The sequence below is a fragment of the Diprion similis genome, chromosome 1, assembly GCF_021155765.1.
Source record: "Diprion similis isolate iyDipSimi1 chromosome 1, iyDipSimi1.1, whole genome shotgun sequence".
Lineage (NCBI taxonomy): Eukaryota > Metazoa > Arthropoda > Insecta > Hymenoptera > Diprionidae > Diprion > Diprion similis.
The window spans coordinates 9,018,717-9,041,959 of NC_060105.1; the positions used below are offsets into that span (position 1 = coordinate 9,018,717).

At 39.9% G+C, this 23,243-nt stretch overlaps 1 protein-coding gene across 1 annotated transcript in view; it reads right to left on the reverse strand.

The window, feature by feature from the left end:
* The window catches only part of LOC124407712 (collagen alpha chain CG42342), a 157,936-nt gene that overhangs the window by 87,269 nt on the left and 47,424 nt on the right, over positions 1–23,243 (reverse strand). The gene's annotated exons all lie outside the window — the stretch shown is intronic.

The following is a 23,243-nucleotide window of genomic DNA, read 5'->3' on the forward strand; positions in this document are numbered from 1 at the left end:
GAGAGAGAGAGAGAGAAAGCTCTTCTTCTTCAAGTGAACTCACGATTCTTCTATCTATAGCGAAAGAGACGCGCCGGCCGAGATACCGAAACCCATCGCGATGGCGAACTTTGCGATCCTTTAAGCAAAGCGGCGGATGTAAAGCGTAGGGGGTGGGAAATTAGGGTTCGATATTCACGCGGGCAAAACCACGGGAAGTTTTTTTTTTCCTTCTCCTATTTTAATTTTTTTCAGGCTCAAAGCGCAGGCAGAAAAGAAAAATTTTCCTAAATTTGACCAGCTCGTTGATTGCTGCGACGGAAGCCTTTGTTCCATTTATTATTAATATTTTTTCCTCAATTTTTCAAACACTCGTTGTACAACTTGATTTGTATTCTCGGATTTTGGCGTTGGATTTCTTATTCCAACTGTTTCAAATTAACGGAAAAAGAATTTAAAAAATTATCGACCCTTCCATTTAAGGGTGAAAACGAGGGTCGAGGGCCTGGATATGAATTCACAGCATGCAGGTAAAACTTTCTTGCTCACTTCGTGTGAGATTGAATTATTCGGGAAAAATAAATGAAATAAGAACGTGATCGAGCATTCGTATTTTCTCTGCATTCGTCAACCCCCTTAAATCGATTCAGTCGAATACATCAAGGCTGCGCATAACCATTTGCAGAGAAATAAAACGGACTTTCCAAGCCTCCCTTTGAACTTTCTTCATGCACAAGCTTTGAATCGGGTTTTCTTAACGTGACGATTCTCGGTTCGTTCTTCCCGGTTTAATATTCAGGCTAGATGGTCTCCTCGGAGTTGGGTAGTTCAGAGAAAAGTAGGCCAGGCCGGTTGGTTTCGCGAAAAAAAAACTCCGGTTGAAAAAAGTTCAGCGAAGCGTTTCAAACGAGAATAAATCAGCTTCTATTTATCACGAACACACACCTTCTTTCTCTTCTACCCCGAATAACGCGGGGTGAAAATCTCGAATCTCGTTCTAACCACGAAGGCCAGAGTAAATCGTGGGGATGACGGATGAAGAGCTAAGCAGATCCCTTTTCCCTCTGCGTATAGGTACAAGCAAAGACCGCACCCTTTGTCCATCGTTAACAGGTATTATTGGCAGAATTGTAAGACATAATTTTATAGCTATAGGGGTTTAGGGGTTGAAATTTCGCTGCGTTATTATAAACGTTATTCTTCTTCGGGCGTCGATTAGTTTCCATCTGCCACATTTGGACGAGTTTAGGTTTCAAATGGTCAATTATTTTTCGAGTTCATCCCTTACTTCATTCTTCCTTGTAAAAAACTTTTTGTCTAATCGTTTAGTTCGCTAAAGGAATTACAGGATGACCGATAGCCGCGGAAACATTATTACAGTCAAGAACGTTGAGCTGTATCATCATCATCAACTCTACCGCAGTGTTAATGATTCGTGAAATTGACGAGTAGCCCAGTCGTGATGCTGAGTGTATTTATAGAACGTATTCAACGCGCGGTAACTCAATCCGCATTGTTAGTGTCGTCGTCCAATTTCATTCCCGACAGACTAAACTTTGAAAAAAAAATTCTACGATAAAAAAATTTACGATCTATGTGAAAAGATTTTCTCACTCATTTCCGACAAAACAAAAAAAAAGAAATAAATAAATAAATCAGTGAATAACAAAGAATATCGATGGCAGGTTCGGACAAAAAACGCATAAATATACAACTGGCATATATATATATATATATATATATAATACCATCGCAGAGGGTAGAAATCAAGAGAGCAAAAGAGGAAGAGGGTGGAGAGCGAAAGGGGGGGGGGGGGGCTTGGAATTGGCAGAAGCGTGCCGGGAATACAAATAAAAGATGATTGCCGATCCACTATTCGTTCCAATCTACGAATGAATTACATATTGCAATTGATCGCTTGGGTCATCCGTCACTTTGTCAAGCCTGCATATTCGCGTCACACATCACATCAGCGCTACAGAATCGTCTGTTTGAATTTTATCTCACTTTCCCTTTCAAAGCGCGAGCGTTCCCGTGATGTATCTGATCTACGCTGCACAGCTTTTACTTTATCCTTTTTTTTTTTCTTTCTTTTATCTTTTTGCCTTTTTATATACCTTTTCTTTGTGTTTTTTTCATTTCGCCAACAATGGCGCAATCAATAGTCCATTGAGAGCCTTTTGTATGTACCTTATAGTTCCAGAATCTCTCAGGTATAAGTACCTACGTGTGTATAACGTATTCACATTGGTGTACAGTATCTATCTACCACTATAGTTACGGTTCATCACTATCGCCACCATTTTTTTTTTTTTTTTTTTTTTTCACTCTCAAAGTGATGCTCTGTACAGAGCTCTGCTTTTGGCCAATTTTCAATAATATTGTTTCACTAAATAACGTTGCTTCAACACATTTCGAAGCTTTCGAATTCACGATACTCGAAGTCACAGACTTTTTCATTCAATAAAAAGTTCTTTTCGAAAATTTCATCGCGAAATGAAAGCAAAGAGTTCACCTAAAATCGAGGTCATCTTGGGTCGCCCATACATACGTAGAGTAATTCATTTATTTTTAGTTAAAAAATTTATCCGAGATATTTCATGCCTGCTGAATCGCCTGAAATATTTTACAAACGTCTATCCGTGACCCTAATACAACCAAAAACACAAACACATAGACACTGCACGTGTGAAAAGCTCGACACGATGCCGTGTGCTTGTTTACACTTAACCGACCCCTGAATCCATACAGGCCAAGCTGTTGGGTCTCGGCTATGCTTGGTTCTACTACTTTACGGGTGCCATGTGAAATGGGCGGCAGGGTGGAAACTGCGATACCGTTGTGCCAAGCAGCTTCACCGTTAGTCGAAGAGATGACCGAACAGAAAAGCAAACTCTCGATCGATTCGGTCGTGTCCAGGACGACTCGGCATCTTGGCAACACTCTTTTCGGTTTGTTTGTACAATTTTTTTGCTCCGGCTCTCATCTGACTGTTATATTCATCATGGGACTCTAAGCTTTTCACTTCCACGCACTAATGCTCTCCCATATTTTTGGTTTTTTCAGATTTTTTTTGTTTTTTTTTTTTTGGACTGTTTACTTGTACGATGCGAAGGATGTTTTGATGTCGTAACATTTGATAAAGCGTCGGTTCTTCTTATCAGTTTCCAAGGTTTTCCTGACCCAATGGTTAATGGAGTTTACAAGGACTGGAAAATCTCTTTCGAAACCACAATTGAGCCCCTGCTAGCAACGACAAATCAACTCAAGTTACGATTTGGACAATGAAATCGGTTTTAATGAGAAAATCAATCGTATTTTGTTTTTACAAAAATTTCCTGACCTTTCTTATGACAATAACCCCCGTAAGATTAAAATTTTTACTAATTTATTGTCCAAAACTTGAATCGAGTTAAATTGTTGTTCCTGAATCCACGGATTTTCGTAGTCATTTAAAAAAAAGAAACAGTATAATTAAGATAACTGACTCTCCGAATTATTGTAATGTTTATTCAATTTTTGAAATGAGTGATTGATTAGAGTACGTTTAAGCAAACTTAACTGTAATCAAATTGGCGGAAAAAGGTAGCAAACCATATTGAAAGTCTCATTGGTTGTCGAATTCAGGAACACAGATACGCTGGTCGTCGATTAAAGTAAGGAAATTCGATCAATACTTCAGAGGGGTTAAAACGAAGTAGCGGTTGAACAGCAATCGATAATTCAAGCTTCAATTTAAAACCTGACATTGAGATATATCTACATTCTATATACAGAGTAAGAAAATTTGAGAATTGTTAAAAATGAATAAGAAAAATTGGATTTCAATCCTCGATAAAATCCACCTTTCGTACGATTTTGAGCCAAGCATTTTAACGAGATCGTCTACAAGCTCTACAATGTCTTCATAACTCTATAATTTTCAAGTTTAATACGTAGAAAAATTCATAAAACTGTTTATTATTTATCGTGGTAAATTGCCGTGTCCTTAAATAATCAAATCACAGATTAAGTTACACGAAGATGAAATTTGTGTGCATTCAGCAGGTAACTAACACTGAAGTCGTACCGGCAGGTACTGAGAGCTATCGAACCGTTTTACATATGGTACGAACGTTAAGTTTTTTGCTCGCATCTCCCATAGGGAGGCAGGACAAACAGAGATGAAGGCAAAAGTACCTGGGAGAGAAAGAGAGGAGAGTGTCGCGTGCGTCGTCGTGTTTTATTCGACACCGTTCCTTTTAACAAGTGTTTCACGTTACCTCGTAACGTGGGCGTTAATTTACAGGTCTTAAAAGTGATTCTTAACAATTTCCGGACCGCCGAATCATGCATCTGCATCTCTAACAAGCGTGCCGACACGTACCTGCAATTTCCTTAGGCTGTTCGCAGTGAAGCTTCGTATAACCAATTGTTGGAAAATTTTTGTAACAACTAAAAATTGTTGCGAAAATCTGAGTTTCTGCTCGTAAACATTCATCTTTGAAGTTGGTAATACATTTGAGCACAATGGTGTTACGCTTGTGTGGTTAATTCACGGTTTATAGCCTGCGTGGAATCTGAACGATGAAATTTCAAAACCAATTTCGATTGTTAATTACAAAATTTTCGATGAACGCTTTTGTCTACGGTCGGAGTTTCATACTGTAATGTCATAACGCGCGTTGTCAGTAAATAATTTATCGTAAACAATGATTTCTATAGTATTCTGTACATGGGGTATTCTCTGACAAAAACCAATAATATTTCAATCAATATTGAAGTGGTCAGGCAAAACAGTAATTTTTTAATAATACTTTGTGAAGTGAAAAAAAAAAAACTGAAAAAAACTCGAATGATTTTTCAGAGCTGGAACAACGATATAAAAACTCGCGGACAAATTCCCAGACAGTGAGGGTCAGACCCTAGTCGAATTGACGTGGAATGCATCATATGCAGGCAAATAAGTTATATTTTTGCGACAGTTATATTGAATTTTCGAGCTTATATTTAGTATCTTGCCAAATACATGTTACGAGTACCTTTTGGGGTAAAAGTGCGTAAATTCTCAATTCCATGCCTTTTTTTTTTTAATCTTCTTGAGCTTCGAATTCGGTTAAAGGGTCGTGGCGTAGTGGAGGGTGAAGAAATAGCAGTTGATGCGGCTTTAAGCCTTGGCTCAAGGAGCGAATGAGCTTTGAGGGATGCAAAGTGCGAATTTACGCCGAAGGAATGATGGATGTTTAGGTGGTTCGATTTACCGCTTCGCGTTTTTTGGGATTTGTTGCATTGCTGGTGGAGTTACTGAGGGGTGGATTTTCTGCTCACACTGTTGGGAAATTTGTAAAAAAACTAAACGACATTCCGAGTCGTTTGACAATCTCGAATCTCTCCGAAGAAGACGGCGAAAAAAGAGAGGAGAGACGGCTTTTGTCTGGCAGCTTATATTCGTCGAAAAGATGCGACTGATCTGCTCGCTATATGTATACTGTTACACTGTACGCGATGCTCTCTATCCACGGCTTGATCGCAGAGGATTAGAGCCTTAGGCCCAAGGGAATCCTTCTGCTGGGTCTGCCGCTTTATTAAGAGGGATTTTGCTGCCCGGTAACGGCTAAGCCCTCTTTATTTCACTTGGCTAATTTTAACCCGAGGCTTTCTTTCAAGATCTTCGTATGTCTTTCATACGAATGTAGCGCCCTCAGTTTCGCGATTAGAGTGCCATGGATGATGCGAAAAAATTATCCAGGATACAAGAGGAATTTACTTCGTCGCGGGATTTTTTTTGGTGGTGGGGGTTGAAATCCGGAATTTAAAAATTTTGGAAACGCTGAATTCTGGATTTTTTAGTGCCGAAAGTCGAAGGAATGAAATCAAACTTTGACGAAACATCAAAGTTCTGTACGGAAAAAATGCTGAAAGGACGTAACTCCGACAAATCAAAATTCCGAAAGTGCGAAAATGAGAATATTAAAAAATCTGAAACATCGAAATTCCGAATGATCGAAGATTTTCAGTTCCTTGAATTTCTCGCCGTGAGAGTATATTTTAATTTTCAAAATTTCACTCTATCAAAACTTCATTTTTCGGAATTTTGCTCGTCTCGACTCCGGACCATTCGAAACTCTATTATTTCGTCAAAGTTTGACGTCCTTACTTCAACTTTCGCGACCAAATGATCCATAATCAAGTGCTTTCGTAACACCTCAAGTCCGGAAGTCCAACCCCGCCCCGAATCAATCGTCATTCATGATATTTTCGTTGTGGCATAAAAGCTTCGCAAATTGATCCAGCATTGAATGAAGCACGCAGGAATTCGTTGATTCGATACAGTCTGGCGTTAATTAATGGCCAGTGCATACCAACGAGCGATTTGGAGGGAATGAGATCGCAGTTACAGATGTACGTAGATATGTGCGATTCGCGGGGATGCTGGAGTTGGCCGATTGGCAAACTGGGTTGGCACGTTGGCACAATGGCGAATGGTTTGCCGTGTGGTTGCAGCCGCATAACTTTTGCGCCTATCTAGAATCCTAATGTGAAGTAGCCAGATAGTCCGCCGTACATGACTTAGCTTTTCTGAAAGTGAGGAGCTTATTTATTGCTGATCCGCCAGCATCGCAAGCTCTTCATCCCGTCTTCAACATCCACTCGTCGACTAAATATTACGAATAATTTCATATCAAGCTTAATTTCGTGTCAACTGACAATGAGGCATCGTTTCCCATTTCCTCCCCTTGACATTTGAAATCGCTCTGTCACTCACAGACCTTGATGATGGGCACGGCGCCCATTTCCGAGAGGAAAAAATAAAATCAAAATGTACTATGTACGACGGTGTATAATTTTATCTTCTTTGTAATGTTCAGAATTTGTTTTTTAACGCTCTTTTTTAACCTCGATTCGTTTTTCCCCAATTATCTAGAACCGCCAATTAATTGAGTCGGGTACAATTCTGACGGAGACACCGAATTATTCAGCGGAAACGATTTCCAAAACTCGTCGTTTTCAATAATCGGATATATTCGTAACAAAGAGAAAAAAAACATTTTATTGATTAACTTTATAAGTCAAATTATTGTATCCTCTAAAAATAGAATACGAGAAATCTATCATGAGCAATGTTTCGAAAATGAGTTGATTTCTGAGTGTAGATTCTGAAATGATATTTCCCGGAAACTTCGTGAAAATGAGTATACGTATATAGACAATAAGAACAAGCATAAAGCACAAAGTAACAAAGCAATGCATGGTGTGAAAAGGGCGACATTACGGAGATAATACTTTGCTCGTTCGATCGAGTAGATCAATTCATAATTGGTAGTAAGTGAACCTTGAAGTGGATGCAGGGGAGAGCGAAATAACTTACTCCAATAGTATATCAATATAGTTTCCGAGGGTTCTGTTGTACCCATTCATCAATAGCTTATAACTATCTCGATGCCAAAACGTGCCCACCACAGGCGCATGTGGCGGGTAGGTATACGGCCTTTCCCTGAGGAGAAGGGTGATAGACAAAAGGCTGAGAGAACAGCTTTGAAAAAGGGGTTAAAAAAGAGTGGCGGGGCGTGGCAGAGGACTGCTCATTGCCAAACACGAAACAAACGTCGAATAGAGGCATTATACGATGGGTAGAAAGACCAGCAGCGACCCTCGGCTTCTTTCATCGTGTCACTCGCCGTCCCATCCCGCCCATATTTCATCCCCTCGAATTCGTTGTAACGATGCATATTATACGTGGGTAAAGTAAATAGGCACGTCCATGTCGAAATCGGACTAGATTCACCATCTCGGAAGTAACACGCGTGCGAAGGTGAAAAAATGAGTAAAAGAGTAAATTGGAAAAACATCTTTAAAAGCTCCTCATTTTTCCTCGCATAATTATTTATTTTTCAACCATCTTCATGAAAATACTTCGTAACGACGCGAGAAAAGTAATCATCGTTTTTTTTCCCGCAAATAAATGTTCTGATTCCAGGAACAATCGTTTGGTATTCGCAGGTTTTCCTCAGGGTGCAACAGCTGTTGCCCCGCCTGCCTGTCTGCCTAAACGCTTTGTATAATGTGTTCAATTTGGGGGCTGGAGGATTTACGCCACCCCATCGACCCTTCGTAATAGCCCTTTGCCGTACCGCAAACAAGCCTAGATCTGCCTCCTCTACACGCGTGCACTCGAATGAATTCGATTGTTCGATCACCCGCTATTAGGCGTTTACAAGCTACAAGCTCGACACTCGTCGCTGTTATGTTCGTTGCTGCAAAAAGCTTGCAGTTAATCTTCTTCTCTTTTTCCTCCTGATATGGAGAGTCCAACGTGAATTTCCAACGTGAATCCAGAGGCTGGAAATGATTTTGAGACCACGCTACGCGGTGTTGCGGTTCACTTGAGCGAGAGGCATAATTACATTAACGAGTTACCACTTACTATCCATACTTAAGGTACAATCCGCCAGCGAATTGAACTGCGCTCAACATGATAGCATGATCAACGATATATGTACGCGAGATTAAAACGCCCTCAGAGATTCGGGATCTAGGAGGGTTGAACAAACAGGGCAGATGTCGGCAGGGAAAGAAGATACGTGAATGAAGTGTGGTGGCAGAAATTTTCTGAACATCTGTTGGCCTGTTGTGTAATCGTACGAAGAGTCATATCCCTACTTTAGAAAATAGTGGCGCTGAGTTGGTCTTGAGAGATAAAGAATGAAAGAAAAAGAAGAATAAAATGAGTCGAAAATTGTCAATGAAAAGGTATCTTTCAAACGTATTTGTTACACATCGATTCTAGGTCGGCTCGTGCGGTGAAAGACGATTGGGACCTGAAAGTGTTGATTGTCATGTTATTTGAGAATAAGAAAGCGCGAAGTTGGCTTCTTATTTCATCAGGCACATCGCAGGCTTTTCTGGTTTTCCCGGCTCTGAAGCCCTTCCAAATACACGCCGATGCGATGGAAGGCTTTCACATACTGCTAACAGGGACAACCCATTCCAATTCACGAAACTCAGAAGAGCAAACATTTTTATTCATCCTACGCAAACAGCTGGTATTTTTTCAGATCAAATATTGATGCAGCACGTGGCTCGTCGGAGCTGCCCGAGAAGAGCCGAGGGTTGCAGTTGGTTGGTTAGCCGGTATAGGTAGGCGAAGGCATGTGGACTCACTTTGCTCGGCCACCTTCTTCGAATACACGCGTGCATACCTGCATCCTCAGCTACATCGACTTCCACACAGCTCTGCAAACAGCGAATGATATTTTACACGTAAAAGATTTATCCTGCACATCCACGATACCATTTGCGAAGTGTCATGTACAGCAGAGTTTGCTGAAATCGTCAACTTGGTTTCGACTCTCTTTCAACAACTGGAAGATCGTCATCACGTGGGTGGCTGTTAACCCTAATCGATTACTCTGGGTGAATTTGACCCCACAAAATTATTTAAACTCCTTGTAGAGTCCTTTAGTCATGGAAATGGGCCTCTTGGCGTCATTCTTCATGCGAAATAAAGCCCTTTTTCCAACGTCTTTGAGACTTGGTTGGAGATTTTGGTTAGGAAAACTGAGAGAGATATTTTTGCGATCCTTAAGATCCTTAAACAATACCTAAAAACTCATTTTTTAAGCAAAATATCATGTTTGGGCTGAACTCCAGTGTGATCGTCATGCGATTAGGGTTAAAGACGTTGAGTCGAATGAACACTTAATGTTTAGAGAGGTGGTGAACGGTGAAGTTGTGCAAATAAATGACGAACCTCCATAAGTATATACAATAATGAATATGATTACACGCCTTTTATCTACCCGCTACTCTCGTCATCTGTTACTATTCAACCGCAGACCAGTTTCAGCGTTGTTAATGACGTGCTTCGAATGGTCCAAGGAAGTCGTTCTGAATAGCCAAAAACGAAATACACCTTGACGATCGCTTTGACGATACACCGAAAGTGTACTGAAAACACCAAAGTATTCATGATTTTTTTTAAACTTTGTATTAACAATGGACAGTCACTAATTTTAATGTACAATTGACGACCACTAAATGAACAGTATCAGAGGCATCAATCGATGACTACGCAATTTGGAATTGCCTCGGGGACTAAACAATACCAATAATAACAGCAACGACACAGCGTATAATGACAAATGGAATTCTGTGCGTGTCTCTGTCACTCTCTCTCACTCTCTTTTCTGTGTGATTTCTCTCAGCTGGTACCCAACACGTGTAGGTGGACATGAAACCTAATTACAGCGTTACGTCGATGACTGTCAGAATCCAGGGGTTGGCGGGTTAGGTTGGTTGTGTGGCATTAATCGACTCTGTGAGAAACGCGACACGTTGCGACATCAACCAACCGGACAATCCACCATGCACAAAAAATTTTGTACGTTTAAACAGGACCATACGTGAGCAAAAAATTTCGTTTCAAGTTTGATCCACAGACCCAAGGATGCAGCTTGCTCGACTGCCCACGTATCCTCCGTTAAACTCCTCGACAAAAAAGAGTCAGACAAAAATTACCTGTCCGATTTGACTTGGACAGAGTGCAATCATGGAGACGTTCATCTTTTACAGTCACAAAAAAATCATTCTTCGACTTCCTCTTTGGAGACTATATAAAACGACGTTCGACTTCACCCGATCACTTCGGGGTAGTTTCTATGGTCACAATTAATGGTCTGTCTGTCGTTGGGTCAGAAATTGGAACGGCTACGTAATAGTCTAGCCGCAAACGCCGGAGGAAACCGAAGGAACATTCCTTATTGAGAGTATTTCCGAAACACCTGCGTTAGCATATGCAGGATTTTTCCCCCGCGATAAACACAACGAGTATGAAAAATAGAAAGAAAGCATAGAAAATTCATGTCTGTGAACGATAAGAAGAGACGCAAAACCTCGCGGTTATAAGCGTAGTGGAAGAAGTCGTTGCTCGGCTTACGGTGTACATCGTTGAGAATAAAAGCCATATCCGAGAAAAGTTTCTTTTCTTCTCATCATCTTGCACATGGTATCTACTTGGTAAAATACATACTGCGGAAGAAAAATATTCTGCGGTAGTATCCACCTGCGCCATATCCACTTTGCTCATATTGCATGAATGTATTGACATCCCGTATAGCCGGTCGGATATGGATGTAAATTTATTCTCTACCCGGTGTTTGGTTCCGTTTTTTTTTTCCCCTCATCTTTCTTTTTTCTTTTTTTTTTTTACTCCGTTAGTTTCTTCGCTTTGGGGGAGGGAGGGGGTGCGATGGGCCCTCGAAATTGTCGTGTGACTGTCACAAAATAAGATTGGAGAATTAGCTTCGCGTTCAGCGAGTGTTTACACAGAGGACGTATTCATTCTACACTCCTGAGTGCAGGCGCGAAGAGCGATTCGGCTCTGCACGAGAGAAGAGGGCCTCGTGTCGGTCACGCATAATTCATTCAAGAGGCCAAGAAGAAATGTGGAGGAGGAAAAGGAGGAGAAGGTCGAACCTCACCGTCCAAGAGACGGAGAGGAACGTCAACAGAGCGTATAGCGCGTCCCGCTTCCGAGTGGAATAGCGGAGGGAATAATAAGGAGGAAACGGAAAGAAAAAAAGGAGTGGCGGGGGGGGGGGGGGGGGGGGGGAAGGTGAAACGAGAGGAAAAAGGGCTGGCGCAGAGTAAAAGTATAGGTATACACACGTGTGTGTATGTATATATATATATGTATAGGACGGTGGTTTAATAGGCCCTCTTTGATGTAGGTTCCACGCTCGCTTAACTTCACTACATCGAATGAAGTTTGTTAACGCACAGCTCGCCGACCTTTGAACCTGCTCGTGCACAACCCGTCGAAGTGCGGCAACATTGATTTTGGCCGAAAATCCGCGGTGGAGAATCGCTGCGAAACAACGGAGAGACACATAGAAATTTAAGCCATCGATTTTGTCTGGAAAAATGTGCTATAAAAACCAAAATCGATTTAATTATATAATTTGTAATAATGGTTCGATTTAATATCGAATCGAAGAATTAAGTGTATCTTTTCTACTCTTGCCTATTTCCGAACGGCAAAATTTCTCTCGTTTTACGTTTATATCCACATTTAACGCAAATGAATCGAACAAATTCCCGAATTAAAAAATCGATGTTGCATAAATTTTGACAGAATTTTGCAGGAATGAATCGATAAATCGTTAAAATTGCGAACACGGTGTTTAAAAAGCATTTGTGGTACACTTCATTACCAAATTTTTTCGAATGTTCTCATCGTATACAAAAAATATAACCACAGGTGGTAAAACTGGTGAAAATATAATTTTTGGCCACCCAGTATATATGAGATACATATTTTCCCAAAATACACGACGTATACCGTGAGAAGTCATAGGTGGTATTTCCGCGAGGTTTGTCACACGGATCGTCAATCATCCGGGTGAATATCAATCAATGAATTGTCAACGCGCGTGGAGAGTATCAAGGTGAAACAGAATGGAGAATTTATGTATTTACCCTGTAGTCTCGTGCGTTATTTATACGTGCGTATGTAGATGTAAAATAAAAAAAATAAAAATAAAAAAAAAAAAAATTAATAAATCAATCGTACGAGGCACATGGAAAATATATTGTTCAAAGATTTTCACCGAGACTTATTATCGACCCTTGAGTAACGAAGGTAGTAAAACACAGTTGAACAATAACTCAGTGTGTGTGAAATAATTCGAAAGAGACTAATCAGCTGGAATAACGTCCGAGCGAAGATTGTGGCGGTGGTTAAATTTAATGGCATGTAGAAAAAAGTCGATAAACATAAAGTAAAATTCGAATAATAATAAAACTATATATATATATATACACGTATATGTATAGGGGTGGGTAGGTATAGGGACGTTATATGGATCGGGTGTAAAAATAATCTGCCACGACGCGGAATGACGTTCTTCTATCACGTGCGTATGTATAACGACGATATATGTACCTACGTGTGGAAGTAAAATAAGACGAGGGTACTTACTACAAGTTCTATGAGAGAGAGTGACTCAGAAAGGCCGGGTAATTCTGACCGAGGAGAAAAGAAGAAGAGAGAAAAGATTGAAGGAAAAAGTGCAACGAAGGCGTTAACGGATTAATTTGCTTCGCGTCGTTGTATAGCACCCAATAAAAGATGTTAGTATCTGAAGCGTCGGGACGGACGCGTTCAAGAGATGATAGAACTGCTAGCAGGTTCACCCTCGCCTCTTGATCGCTAAAGGGGAATATTCTCATAAAGTAAGAAAGACCTCGAAATCCTTAGAGTTCGATGAATCCGTTCTCCTGCAGCTGGAATCGAGATTCAACCCGCAGTTTCGGGTCGAAATATAGAATTTCTTTACGGAATACCGGGATAATTGTGTCCAATTTTTTTGATCACGCTATAATTTAGTTGCTCGCGGTGAAGTTTCAAAATTCATGATATCGAGGAACAGAGATTTCGAAATTTAAAAAGGTGAAAGTACAGAATCGTCGTAATTTCAAATTTTCTCTCTCCATCTTTCTGCGCTTCTTCGGCCAATTCTACTTATCTTGGCTTTCCATATTTTTACCTTCAGCTATAAAATCTAGAATTTTCCTGATATTTTCGTACATATCTACATTTGTCCTAAAGATTCTTAACATCCCTTGGATGTTTTGTGTTTCTGTGTTTAGAAAGTATATATCCAATGGACAGAATTTTTGTCTAATATTTCTGTGTTTCTAGAATTTTTGCACACTTTTAACCTTGTCTAAATTTTGACTTTTCTACACCGAAAATCCAAAGCAGGTGTTTATGGAAACTCCGCGCGTCTGTGGACCGCGAAAATTTAAACGTATTTGGAAGGCAATAAGCGAAGCAAAAGTAGAGGTTTATGAGCTGCTGCAGCTGTTACACAGTTTTTCGGATTATAAGGGATTCTGCAAAATAAGATGTAAGGATATTGAGAAGGGGAAGAGAGCCGAGAGGGTTGGAATGGGGAAGGAGAGGAGAGGGAAGTGAAAGAGAGAAAAAGAAACAGAGAGAGAGAGAGAAAGGGACAGACGGAGGGGCAAGTTTACGACGACAGGGAGAAATTACGTTCGGTAATACACCGGGAATTGCGGTAATTTGCAGAGTAGCGTAAACATGGCTGTGCAGGTACCAGCAGTGGAGAATAAACCTGACAAAGTATAACTCGCGTATACACATACATGGAACCAGAAACAGCATTGCCGGCCAAATTTCAGAGCTTATAAAATCATGAGACAAAATAACTTTGGGGTGTATGAAACAAGAAGAGAAAAGAAAAGAAAAGAAAAAAATTCATTACGAAACGGAATATTTCCTCACGGTTAAATCATAATACTTATTACAAAGATAAAAAAATGAAACGAACAATAAATGTAGATGACGATTTATATATGTATATACATATAAAAATCTGCCGGCACCCCTTAATAATTATATAAACCTGTTATAAATCTTTTTTTTTCAAGGTGAACTCAAAATTTTTCAAGTTGAAATATGAGCTTGTTTTTTAACGATCACCCTAATATACACATATATATGTACATGTGGCAGTTTAAAGAGTAAAATTACCACGAAAGATTTAATCTCTGATCGTTGAGCAATTTGTTTACGACTGAGAAAATGGATGGCGTGGATATAAAGGTCGTTGTGTTTCATGTACGTCACAACCCCGTTGCCTTTTTTTCTTCAAGTACCACCAGTAACGTGATTCAGGAGAGAAAAGCCTCTTTTCACAGCGATTACGGAGAGCAGAAAAATGTAAGGAGCTTTTTCAGGGGAGGTATTGTGACACGACGTCAAGCAGAGGGTTGCGCCGTTCCAGGGTTAACTGGAAGGGTAGCATGACCACTCAAAAGCTCTGCAAAGTGAGTAAAAACCAAAGGAATTAGTTTGACTCGTTCGCCTGCGTGTCGGCAAGTGTGCTCGCGCACAGAGAGAAACTGGCTATTTATAAAACAATTAATTTTCATCGCGCAGCGCCCCGTGGTTGAGACTAATGTCACGGAAGAGCTAATTTAAGCCAGTCAAGTTTCACCGACGAGTCGTCTCAATCAGGGTTCAACTCTGCGGCTCTTTTTATCGCGACGAACTTTAAATTTGCCGTCAGTTCATAGAGACCGATTTCTTCGTTCGATGCTGACTTCGTTAACAAAAATTCTCGTCGTCTCCTGTTACATATAAGAAAAAGATGCTAAAAAGAAATTTTTTAGAAATTCACCAAAGGAATGTTGTTTGATTTAACGAAAAACAAATATGGTTAGAACAATAATTTGTGTAACGAATTATGGTGAAACAAAATTTTTTTTTTTTTTTTTATCGTCGTAATTGGTAAGTTTAAAAAAAAACCTTTTCCGTGTATTTTTCGAGTTGGAAATTCACCCCTGAAAGCGGATGTGTTTGCAAAAGTATAAACATTTCCAGTTTCAATATGCCCGCGAAAGATTTACCCTCCAGTGAAAATTCCGGGCTGTTTCGGTCGTTTCCCAACTGTAAACGGTTGCAAAATTGACCGTTGCGAAAAAACAGCGATGTCGGTTCCTCCGCAATCTCGTTAATCCAATCGACCTGAAATTTTTATCGCAGTTACACTTCGTTCGTGGCTATCGAGCTCCACAGTCGACCGGATATCCGATGAGAATAATTTTCGCGCACTTTACCGCGGTCGGTGAAATGCGAGTAAAAAGAAAAAGAAGAAAACAAAATTGCAAAACCAAACGATTCCACCACCGATGCTGACCCTAATAATTAAAGGAAAAAAAAATTCCGGAAAAACACCAAAATTTCAGCCTCCTAAACTGGTTTCCCCCCCTTGAAATGAAAAGGTTAATAATTGAAAGGAAATTCTTGAATGTGATTGAATTCAAAGCTGCAGGATGACGAGAAAGCTGAGTTGTCACAGTTTCAAGGATCGTCGCGACTTTAGTTCTACACAATTTTCGTACACACCATAATTTTCGATCCCTAAATCCCGGTGCGTTACAAGCACCTGACAAAACACAAGCCGTGTGCCCCTTATATGAGACGATGTTGCGGCTTGAGTGGCTGTGTACTTAATTAAACAAACTGTGGGCACCGAAGTGAGAGAGAGAGTGAGAGTGAGAGAGAGAGTGAGTATGGCAAGTTTCTAGGGTTAATTAAAATCGTGAGCAGGGAGTAGATGCATGGTGGACACTCCCCTATATATACACACACACACACACACGCGCGCGTAGCTTCAAAGGGGTGAAGAATTCAGATTATACAGACTTGTGAGAACTTGTGGCGAACGAGAAGTTGAAGAATAAGAAAAAGAAGCTGAAGAGAGAATTCTTATGGCAAATATAGACATTTTTTCTTCTCCTCGGCTAATGGCTATTAAACAAACACGACGTGTCGTGTCGTCTTTGTTAGTCATGGCAGCTGAATGCTTGTGTTTCAGCGTTTTTCATTCCGTTCTTTTTACATTATTCCTCTCCTCTTTCTATGCCCCCTTATTTTCACCCTTGCAGCTCATCGTTTTCGCAGACGTTTTTCTCCTCATTCTTATTTCTCTTATTCTACTCTATATACACATACAGTCGAGGAAGACATTGGCGTGTGTAATACCATCGCCACGTGTTTGCAATTCAAAGACCTAAGAAGAGACTGGATACACGTATAGTCATCATGTACCTTATCCTACGGCCCGTAGCGGCTACACCATTTATTCTCATTCCTTTACAAGAATAGATCGTGTGTGTCTACTTGCAAACGCGAAGCACGTTATAGGTATACACAAACGTGTATGACTAACTGCCTGAGAATGTTTTCGCAATATCATCTGACAACGGTAGCGCTGGTAGCGTATTTCACCGAACATCCTTTCGTACACTTTGCAAAAACAGATTGATTCGATGCTCATGGATAAACTTAACATTTAAACCACACCATAAACCAACCACGGTATCAGATAGTCGGAGGTTTATTGGGTTCTTGAGAAAATAATTGTACCGAGTCACCAGTTCACCATTATTTGGAAAAGTTCCTTGATCGTCCGGAACGAATGAATGAATAAATTGATGGGATGATCAAGGAGAGGGAGGAGGAGGAGGGGGAGGGACCAATTAAAGACAGTGGTGTGTGGTTGTCCTTTGCAAGAGGAAGTCTGGAGACCAAGTCCCCTGAAAGCGAGCGACATAATATATCATTACCAAAGTGTCTTCCGTGGCAAATTGTCGTCTCTTCTGGTTTATTGATCCTTGAAGCATTCGCGATGAGAGTTTGAGTTTCGCCCGTGGCGATAAAAGACCGTGTTTATAGCCGTGCCTACTTTTCAGTTAATGAAATACGATCTCTCTGGCCAAGGGCCGGGAGGAAGTTCGTTTTCTTTTCTCCCTTCGGGCTGCTGATGCTGCTCGGCAAGCCTGCCACGAACACACCCAGCTAATTGACTAAATATTCAAGCCGAAGGGAAGAAGATCCGGCAAATATGCAATCCGGCTTACCTTCTTATCCTCCTCAACTTCCAACTACGCAAACGAGCCCAAATGTCCTTCTTTTTTCAACAATCTTTCTCATCCTCTTTTCAAGCGACGAGAAAAAAAAAACGAGCCTCTTAACACACCACGGAAGACACAAAAATTGCTTGTACTAATAACAAGAAGGATTTGTCCTGAGTTTAAGGGAAGTAACTAAAGAAGATGCTGCTAACGAATAATGAGTTGAATTTCATTTGTAGAATATTTTTACTCGAGGTGAAAAAAGTTTTATCACAGTTTTTGATCGAATAGAAAGAAGTCCAGTTGTTAACCCTTACAATTAGAGGACCGGCGTCTGAAGCATTTCGAAAAATCTTTTTATTTATAGAAAAGTGATCTAAAGTCCAGAACATCGGATCACAAATTAAAGTCAAGTGTTGGCAGGTCAATGACCGGGTTAATAACTTCCAAAAAGATCAGGATACAATTATTCCACTTTTCTCGCGTTAAACTTCTTCTGTGTAATACAAAATAATGTAAAACGAAAATTCTGGCTATTTTTATTGAAATTTGTAAGTATAAATATTTTTTCGCAATCGAACTTGACAGAGTCAAAACGCAAATTTCGAGCTTTATAAATATCGTAAATTTTTTTTTAATTCTGTTCGCAGATTAAACCTTTTTTTCTCATTTAGCTTAAATTCGTAAAAGCATAATTACGCATTTCTCGTGGATCGATTGATCCGTTCGTTCGTAAAACTGATTTGTTCATCAGCTCGGTCGTGTTATATACTATAATTGATAGTGAAACGGGTTGAGATATACGTATGTAATACGGTACGGTAAATTATCGGTCGATTTTATTCCCCGAAGTTATCTGACTCCTCGGACGTCGTCGAGCGAACGCATTCGTAGTCATCGTTCTCGAGTCCCGGGGGTGTTTGCAGAATAAAAAAGAAGCTGTCTCGTCTGATCGCCCACAGATTCCAGCCTCCAGCCCACACGTTTCATTCGTAACAGTTAATAAATACGGAGGTGTAATAAATATCTGCGACATCACTCGACTCGTGCTGCAGGCTTGAACACCGGTTTAATTCTTGAGCTTGCAGGCGAGGCCCTCCCAGGATTATGCGTGCCAGCGTATAAGCGAAACAGTTTCTCTACGGCTTAGGCCCGTCAATTTTTGACCTCGGGTAGATACGTATCCGAGGATACCAATTAAATCGGCGTGAGTAAACAGCTGGCACTCTGCAAGACGGCTCTCGTAAATGTCCCGCGAATTTATGCTTGGATCTTGTAATGACCGGCAGGTTATTCTCTTCCACGATCGTTGAACAATTTGAACAGGGCGTGAAATATAAGTCGGGTCCCATCGCGATCGGTTCCTCGTTAAAAAGTGAGACGAGACGTTTCGAACGAGTTTGAGGGGAGGGTGGGGCAAAGTGAGCCCCTTAAGAAAATAATGTCTAGGATCAGAATAAAATGTTTAGTTTTAATATGAACAGTTACGTTAAATTATTATCTAGTTTTCTCGAGAAAAAGTAATCGTAAATTCAAGTTCAGAAAATTATTTGACTTTGACGAGTTGAGAGTAAAGCACAATTTGAAACCTTTCGCGTTATGAGCTGTGCAATTACTCGAGTAAATGATTTCCGAATGATTCATATTTGATACAAAGTTCGGGTGGATAATTTTATATCTGGTTATTCAAAAATTTTCTTGGGGTCCACTTTGCCCCCAAATTTTTTCAGGTATCATAAATTTTAAGGTGCCCACTTTGCCCCACACTCCCCTATTTCACGAATAATGCGTGACGATAGTTCGCGAAACTTGAAGTAAAGAAGTTAATCTTTTACGAAACAACAAAATTTCGAGTGTTCGGAAAGCCGAAGTTTTAAGGTTTTGAATCCTTCGTTTTGTTTGTTATTTTTTTTTGAGCATAGACAAATATTTCTTAATTTTTTCCCCAGCGCAAAAAAAAGGGAATCCCAATGGGAGATATTCACGGACGTTGATAATCGCCGGTGGAAACTGAGGGTATAATCTAGAGCCGTGCTCTCACCCTCGATATAAAAGTGTTAGAACGGTTTTCTGGCATCGAGATGGCTCCGACAATGGCCCGCAGCCTGATGCTGACGCGATTGTTTCCACCGGCGACAAGTCCGTTTCCACTTGAGGCAAAAAAGAAAAGAATAAAGAAGAAGAAAAAAGAAAATTGCGTTGGCCATTTTACGGTTCAAGCTTCAAGTCTCGAGGTTTTACGTTTATTGTTTCGATCGCAAAAATAGAACGAAAGCCGTAAGCGCAAGACTTGTTTTGCGATTTCTGAGCTTCGACATTTATCTATATCTACCTACGGAAATAAAAAAAAAAAATACGCAATGAAATTCGTTTGCAATATTTAACTCGCGAATTATACAAGGTGATGGTATCGGTTGTATAAAAGGTAGGTTGGTTAAAATTAATCAGTTACCTGCTTGTATAACTTGTTTTTAGAAACAAAAGTGCAGATCGCTAGCTGAAATCGTTATAAACGAATGCGTCGCGCAATGCGAATTTATGCGAGCATTACAGAACCGATATAAATTTACACACTGCGTGTGCAATAATATTTATACGGAGTGCGTGCACCGGGAGCCTGCGTGTTAACAACGCGTAGATTAGCCATAACGAACGTGATTATTTGCATTTAAATACCTGCCCCTGCGCTTCTTATTTTTCTTTTTATCCCGTACAACATCCTTGTGTTCGTTAAATTTCCGAGAATCGCTCACACTTTCAACTCGTTTACTCTCGAGCTTTTAATTACTCATTCCTAATTCGATATCGGGAATTAACTCCATTAGTCCCGAGGGTTACACAACGTGATCGGATGCAGACTGCTTGTTTATCCGCTAATTACATGCTCGCATTTGCAATTTCCGCCATTTTTTTACCGAGATATTTATTACACCGGACTCCTTCGAGAGGCAGAAATTTACATTTTCTACTTTGAGTTGAGGGCAAAAATTTTGTCTACTTATTAAATTGTTAGAATAGAAAATCGGTGAAAGTTTTGTAATTGAAATTAAATTCTTTTTTTATACTAAGATTTAAAATTCATTTATTCAAGTGTTAAATTTTTGACGATTTTTTTCTGCACATAGAGCGCTGGAAATTGCTAGTTTGTTAATAAAGTTTTTGCAAAAACGTTTATTCCGTGAAATGCGTGTAATGCTGAATCGTTGAATTTTGTATATCGTACAAAATACGTGAAAAAAACTCTGCAGGGTAGAATATGCGTGAGGATTAGGTATTTGTGCTGAAGTTTTTCATGTGTTTTTTTGTTGAGCATTAAAATTGACGAGTACGTATTGTTGGAATGATTAATTACGAGACCGAACGCGAAGAATGAATCATCTAATTAGCCGACAAGCAAACAACGCCGGTGTATAATTCCTGAGAAATCCTTTGCCGGATATTCCCTTTGACGAATTTTAAGCCTGGAAGCCTCTGGGGGGAGGGGATTCGGTGTCAAAGGAGAAACATCTTCTCTCCACCAATAAACATTCGTGCTTAGATTTTTGAAAACTGAATTAATAAAGAGGTAATTAATAAGTGAATATAAAATAAAATCATGAGAAATGCATCCTTGGGTTTACTCAGTTAGAAAATTAACGAAATTTCTTCATTCCCTTTCGTCCAGGTCTTCGCATTTGTATAATTCAGAAACTGAAAGGAATCCCGGGTTTATGGAACGTCGCAAAATCGATTAGAAAGCCCGTACCCATCACGTGATAACGATTACTTCGGTACAACGTCGATTCGATGTTTGAACAGAACCAACTCTTTGGATTGCTGGACGATAATTTATAAACTTCGAAGGCAATTCCTGTATTTGTTCACCTGTTCTATTCACAGGCTTTCCGCAGTTACGTTCGAAAGAACAGTTGGACAGAATTTCGCTTCGTTTCGCAAACGAAAAAAAGAAAAACGAACTCAGAAAGAGAGAAACAGAGAGAGAACAGCGTTAGATACGAAAACTTCCAATTCGGTTACTAAAATTACAAACCATCCTGATGCTCGTACCGTGAAATTTTTCAGTGAGTGCAAAGTTCTTTTTATCATCAAAAAAATTGAATTCCATTGCAATTACTGAAAATAGAAAGACAAAAAAGAAAAAAATAAATAAAGAAGAATAATCAGTATTATTTGATGAACTTATGACTACAGTATAACGGATAAATCTCAAATTGTAATTTCAATATTGATATTATTGAAAAATGGTAATAAAGCGTTACTGCATGATTTTAACTCAATTGCGAAAGGAAGATCAGAAGCCAGGAAGAATTCACAGTCGAGTTTAGTTAAACTAGTGCAAAGATTGTAAAGTTTTATCATTATCTGTAAGGAAAATAAATGATTCTAAGAAAATTTACAATAATAAATTTCGGTTAGGTTCTCGATTCTTGATTTTGGAACTTCGTTATTTAGCTAATATTCCATTTTTCTCTCACTCTGCTTTCATAAATCCTCAATTTTCAACACTTAAAATAATTCAAGTTCAGTCGCAACTCGAACAGTGATTCCGAATCATTATACTTTTTGAAAACTCACGAAGTTTGTAGAATATTTCTCTTCTGCATTCCGACAATCAGCTTCGTGTGCAGTGACTGTTAACGATAAGTTTATGATAATTGTTGTCAGATTCGATTATTGCCGAGTCGTCGAATGACATAAAGCTGCGCTGCATTAAACTTATATTGTACGTACAAACAACGAGCCGATTTACCGCGAGGAAACAACGACTCGACGTTCAAATGGCCGCTCGATGACTCGTACGAAAGAGCCCCGTGTGCCTAATGATGCAAAACAACCTACATGTACCTCATACCCATATAATTGCACGCTTGGTTATCTCCTCGTGATCGCCCAAGGGGCCAAACCTTTGCTCTCCGTCCAGATCGTCCACAAATCCATCGCTTAGTCGCCTCGTCGTTTATATTTGCAGACAAAAATTCGACGAATAAAGTAAAACGTGAAAAAACGACGAGGGGGGTAAAAGTTTTTTGGGGCCACCGTAATAATTTTCGTATTTTCTAGATTTTTTTTAGAAACAAGAAATTTGAAAAATTATACGTCTAGCTTGAAAACGTACTTTATAAAAAATGATGAAATGTTTTTGGAACCGAGATTAAAAAAATTGATTCCCGTACTCCGTCAAAATCAAAAATTCAAAATTTTCTATCTATTTCCCGATTCTGATCAAAGTCTTCGAAATTTCAAAGTTTTGCGAAGAGATCGTTCAGCAAGTTTTTCCAAGGATTGAAAATCGTCCTGCAAAAATGTTGCACAGTTTCATCCTGAGTTTCAGCGCTAAATAATTTAAGACGAGTTAATTCAGTGTGATATAGAAGAGGCTTAAGATCTTGAATTCAAGCGACGTAAATTCCAGACTCGGATTTCCAGGAGCAAGCAGCGATTGGAAATATATACGAGGCAGCTACTCCAGTTCCCTCCACCCCCTAGCTGGGAGAGGATTGATGAGTGGACAATAGAAACGTGCGGTGCATAATATATATTTTTGAGAACACGACAGGGAACTGCATTTACTACGGGTTGAACCAGCGTCGGAGGAAAGAGGAAAGAGGGAAAAGGAAAATGGAAAGAGGAAAGAGAGAGAAAGAGCTTTTAGGAGACTCGTAAAGCCCGGCTGTTCCCAGCGTCTCTTTCCTTTCTACCCCGCCGGCGTGATTCAAGCCATCTGACCCATGCCAGAGTTCGCTTTTCCACTTATTTCGCATTCATAACCCGACTAGTTTTCCTGCATTTTTACGCCTCGGCGAGTCTCGGGGATTCGAGTATTCCGGAGGTCTGCGTCT